Source organism: Takifugu flavidus, chromosome 1, assembly GCF_003711565.1.
Source record: "Takifugu flavidus isolate HTHZ2018 chromosome 1, ASM371156v2, whole genome shotgun sequence".
Lineage (NCBI taxonomy): Eukaryota > Metazoa > Chordata > Actinopteri > Tetraodontiformes > Tetraodontidae > Takifugu > Takifugu flavidus.
Genome location: NC_079520.1, coordinates 8,465,871 through 8,471,870, shown reverse-complemented (window position 1 = coordinate 8,471,870; position 6,000 = coordinate 8,465,871).

Sequence of the window (6,000 nt, the reverse complement as noted above, 5' to 3'; positions counted from 1 at the left end):
GCTTTCCTCTTAATTAAGGTCGATTTCTCTACAATGACTATCCCAGTCAGATCTTCCCAGATCTGAGGTGTTCAAGGGCTACAAAAAGCCGGTTCACTCGCACATTCAGGTTGAGCTGACACAAAGAGGTGAGTTTTCTCGGGCGAAAAAGTGTGGAGGCCAGATGGAAATATCCTTGCAAACCTAACCATTAATCGACTTGACTCAGCTGAGAAAAACCCACCCTGCACAAGTGTGTGGTCCTGCAGCGGGGGCCGAGGAAAAGACAAAATCTGCCTGTTGTGTCTGGGTCAAATTCTGTTCTGTGCAGCGGGCTGACGTCCTTCCTCCCCCCCACCCCCCCCACCCCTGTCGAAGCATCTGTTGTGCTCTCCTCCCGGCTCACCTGGACGCCGCCTCCCTGGGGCAGAAGCAGCAGCATCAGAAATGACATATCACATCAGGCCGGGGAGGATGGAGTCACGCGGGCAATCTCTTGCTGTCTGACCGGCCGTGTCACAGACTTAAACACTCCTGCCTTTTAAAAGACGCCCTTCACCCCAGCGCTCCGGCTGCTAAAGCCCTGGTTTCTCTGACTCTCACGTGCAGCTGCAGAACATGCTTCCTTTCCATCAGATAAATGCGTTTTATATCCATTTGAAGACACTGTAAGGAGCCAGTAACAGACTGGAATGTAGTTTTGAGCAGGCACAGCCACATAATCTGCAAGACTTAAAGTGCAGAGCAAAAATTTCAAATGAAGGTGAATTTATGTTTTTACCAACTCTTTAAATGTGACATATTGACAATTGGACATTGGAGACCTTTGTTGTTTCTCAAGCCATTAGAATGATCCAGACTCCAGATTAGGTTTTTTTTTTTTTAAATGGCAACAAGCAGGACTTTGGGAGCTGCGCAGCCACATTTTGTGGTTTACAGGGCCTGTGATGCTGTTTGATCCCCGGTTAGAAATGGACGAGCGTTGGTCTGACGGGGGCGCAGAAAGACCAACCATTTTAAGACAATGCAAATTGCATTCCACTGTACACGTCAGTCCGTGCGCTTTGCTTGGCTTCAGGTGATTGCTTTCATTACGGAGGGTCTGGAATAGCTTCCAGGGATGTGTTTAATATCCAGCAGAGACCAATCTTCTGTCTGCAGCTGAACCAGTGTCGGTGTGCCACAGCTATCCAGATGATTTCATATAGATTCTTATCCATTTTTGCACAGATAGAATGTCGGCGACAAAGTTGGCGGCTAAAGTTGCTGCGGAGACTCGGCCTGCTTGTGACGCGGCCTCCTGCAACGTTAACTTGCAAATTAAAAAAATCCCCCCCCCCCCCCAAAAAAAAGATTCCTAGTTTATGTAACTGGTGTATTGCACAAGTCTAATCAGCATCGGAGTGCTTGTCCATATTGTTCACGAGCCGCTGGCAGCAGCATCTGCGGGGTGTTGATTACAGAGCCAAAGAGGCTCCTGACCCCCGTCTGCTCTCCGTGACTTGTGGTCCAGTTGATGAACTGAACAGCGTCGCATAGCTTTAAATAACATCTTAGCATCCACGTTCTCGGCTCTCCCGTTGCCTTCTGTTCTCCAGAACTCGGTGGGGTTGATACTGCACATGTCTCTAAACCTTTTCAGCATGGTTCTGTGGTCAATAGCCCCGTTATTGATCGTCTCTAGGCGGAATACAGGACAGATGTCATATTTCAACGTCAGGAAACCAGTCTGAGCCGAGCTGACGTCACTGGGATTGTACAGAATCCGTCGCCACGGGAGTCAAACTGTGGCCAAGCCATCCAGACTGGTCCCGAAGAACATAATCCAGTGATTGAAATCCAAGATTCCAGTTGTGTGATGAGTCATCACTCAGCTGTCGTTTTGACTGTTTCACACTCAGACACCACAGGGGCTTAACATCTGAAGAGTCCGGCCATTAGCACTCCACTGTAATCCATTTTCTGTGCTTAAATGTATGAGCGTGTGTGTGTGTGTGTGTGTGTGTGTGTGTGTGTGAGCTTGTGTGCGAAGTAACATCAAGGACGCTACTTCTAAGAAAAAATACAGCATTCAATGGACAAATCTTCTGGAATATGTAGCTTTTTTTGCTCTAATGTCTACAGGAAAAGTGTTGCTTTCAACCGAAGCTCTAATACACTCAATTTAGCACTAATTCAGGTTTCACTGAACTTTAAAAACCCATTTCTTCTCATCAGATTTCTTTAATATGACAAAAAGAGAAAGAATTCTTGTCTATTCAAGTTATACAATTGAAACAATAGATAAACATCACTACGTTATTCAGTGTGCCTAACATATTTTTCCTTTTGTGTGTATTTATATAGACATTTGTTACATGTTAAATAAAGCAAATTACAAAGTCGGATTTAGACCATTGCAATGTTTGTGTTAACAGCTTTGAGGATATTGGCTTCAGTCCTAAAATGTGTCAGCACATCTAGAGAGGAAACACGGATCAGAAAGGTTTTACAATCCTCTTGTGTCAGGCAATGGTGCTAACAACTGTTGCAAACTGTTCTGTTAGCAACTATTTCAACCTTTGTGAACTCATTTTGAAGACTTACAGAAGAGCTGCTGGAGCTGAAAACAGAGATCCAGAAGAGAACAGTTTTTAGGGTAGCTTTGCCACCAAAGCAAGAGTGTCAAGGTACGTGATTAGAAATGGGTACAGAAAAAGTTACAATAAGTTCTTTATAGAAGTAATACAGTCGTTATGAACAGCCACAAGGAACTCATTAGTCACCGTATTCATCCAAGTGTGTAATAAGTCTTTCCGGCTTGACAACAATAAATAAATAAATAAAATAGCTGTGATGATGTGATATTGACCCTGAAATCCATTTTGGCTCCTGCGTGCATGTGTTACAGACTTTATTGACCTTCTAATCATGCAGCTCAGGCAGCCCCGGCAGCTTCAGCACAGCACTGTTTTCTGAAAGGGAGCTCCTATTCTTTTAGAATAATGTTGCTTTTTGTGCTACAGCGCTGTGACAATTTATTTGGGGGGTAGCGTAGCCGCGGGACCGTTGACCCAAACAAGTTTTGCTTAAAATACAAAGCACAAGAAAAGCATTTGTGATAAAGCAACAATCCCCAGCACCATTAGCTTATGTTACCTTTTAGCATGGCCTCTTGGCTCCAGTGGAAGGTCCTTAAAGGCAAAAATGGATAAAAATTAAAACAGATGAAGGAAAAATGGACTAGTAGCATTAGTCTGAAGGACCTTGAGCCCATTAAACCCCACAGAGCATCCCTTAAAGTTATTGTTGACTCCTAAACACCTGCAGCAGTAACGTGCGCTCTCCTGATGGGAAAACTCCATTGTTCACCATCGTGGCCATGTGATTGGCATGACAAATCAATGAAAGCATAAATTTTACATCCTACACTTATGGGAAAGTGAATAGAATGGTGGGCAAAGAAAGACTGGTCTGTGTGGTTTGAAAAAAATTACTGTATGAGCTGTAAAATGTATCAAAAAAGGCGTAATTGTTCCTTTTTAAATTTTTTTGGAGATATTGCTTTTGGCAGCCAATAAAAGGGATTTCATTATTCTTTTTCACGGTAGGAGTTAGGGCAGTGGGACAATGTTTCCATTAATCTGTGTGCGTACTCTATACTGTGCAGTCAATGGTCCGCTTTTAGTGCCATATTCTTTTGTCGCCTACAGCCAACAGCCTGATGAGGAGTTGACGTCAGCAAGAAACACACTCCATGAAGCGCAACCACAAACTTTAGGGCAGTCACAACATGCCTCCTGGATATAAGGCCACATTAAACAAGCCTTTGTTTTTCTACAGAAGACTGAGAGGAGTGACACTTCCAAACGCACGTGTTTGACTTTCATATTTGTGCTGCCAACATTCTTTAAAGAATGACCTTACGCACCATTATATCTTTGCTATTATATGAGTTTATTTTTTCTACCTATGTGGTAAAATCAGCCAGTTTAGTGAATGTCAACATGCTTCACTCTTGTGTGGTTGTTTTGGGGCATCTGTGTTGCATTTGTATGTTTTAGAGTCTTTGAATGACAGCAGTAATCATCATAATTACCGTCCCTGAGACCTGGCTCACACACCAATTTACTGTCACCAGCTGAAAAGCTTCAATAGATTGGGACATACATCATACTGTCTGACTGTACAAAATGTACACAAGTTTATAAAAATCCCTCTTCAGACTGACATCAGCTCTGGAACCATGAGACTGTGTGAAATGATAATCGTGCACAAGCCTTTTCTCCTGGCTGAGCAGAGATACGCTGATGCGTTGTGCTCTCGTCAGGCGTGACTGTAGAAATCAGCAGTGACAGTTCGGACCTGCCTGCCAAGTAGCAGTGTCCTGTCTGCCTATGTGGCGGACTCCCGTGCCCCCGCTGTCAGCTGCACTCAGTCACTGTACCAGTAATGAACCACCTTTGGCTAAGTCGTCCATTAGGCCTACATACAATACGCCTTCCCTCATCATCCTCTAATGGCCAACATCAGTTCTTTACAGTGGTAACAACAGGATGTGTGCACAGTATGTTTGACAGATACAGGATATACTGTTTGGTTTTATTTTAAAACCTTTTTTATCCTGGGGAAAAATTCAAAACTGCATCAGGTTTACATATTATATGCTCATCATATACCACGAAAGGTGTAATCTGATTTGTTAGCTGAGCGGTGTAGCATGTTTCAGAGGTTGCAGCGCTTTGGGAATTCACACCTAATGGCGCGACTCCTGATTCTGTCACAGCACATAAAAGTAAGCTGCACTTCTGTACGATGAAATCTCTTAAGGGTCATGACTTATTGCACTCCCTCAAATTGCTTCTCTCGATGCCGCCAGCTCATCCTCCCTCGAGTTTAGTGCCATTATCACCTGGTTCAGTCGGCAGGTACTCTTGGGCCGCACCTCCATAAGAAGCATTGAAAGAACCATTGGATCGCAACCATCGATCATCAGCTCTGTTTTCGTGGAGAGGAAAATGTATTCCCTCCATATGACTCGCTGAATAAAGCTATCGTCTACTTTAAGGGCAGAACCTTTAAATGTCAGGGACAGATAAGGATTTGCATTGACAGAGCAGATCTATCATTAAACAGGGGTGACGTGGACGGACAGGAGTGAAAGCAGAGAAAAAGGTTCCCGGGTTACAAAACCCTGTGCATACGATGTTATCTGGACATGGAGAAAGAAAGCATCAGTCACTGTGTCAGAATCACCTGCTTCACCTCACATTCAACAGGTGCAGAGTGGGCGCCAGCCAGAAACCAACGTGTGAAAGTGCCGCGGAGGTTTTGTTTTTTGTTCTCTGCGCATGTTAATAGCTGCAGATCCCCTGTTTTAGCAGCTCTCCCCGCTTTTAGCTGCGTGTGGCGTGTGAAACACCTTTCAGGAGGATAAGGGATATTATAACGGGTCTGCCGAGTGTTGCAGCAGGGGCGCTGACCGTGTGGCTGTGCACGTGTGTGTGTAAAAGGACACCCCGGCCTGGCAGAGACACACCTTGCAACACAACAGCTGTCACAGAGGGTTAGCATCCGGCCAGCCACCTCGCCAGGGGTCACTCTCTGTAACACCTCCGCTGGTCTGTTGTCCTTGCTGCTTATTCTTTCCAATGAAAGGTCAGCCGCGTCACTTGACCAATAAAATCCTCCTGCCGGTGTGAGGGGGGTCCGTTTGTATTATTTGCAAACAATCCCACAAAGTAGTGAGTTATTTTCAATTAAGATGCAGCAGCTTTGGTTTCTAAACAAAGGAACCTGGAGTTTTCTGCATTCCAAATGTGGCCACAAACATGGCATTCAGTCTGAAGTGGGAATTAAATGTCCCAAATGACCTGCAAACTAGAGAGTGAACAGCATCGAGACATGATCAGACAATGTTTAATGACCCTTTTATGCTGACCGCTGACTGTGACCCTGTGACCTGTGCACCACGTGGCCTGTAACAATACCTGGCTGTGATATTGTTAATCAGCTGCAGCTGCTTCACTGCGCTCATGAAAG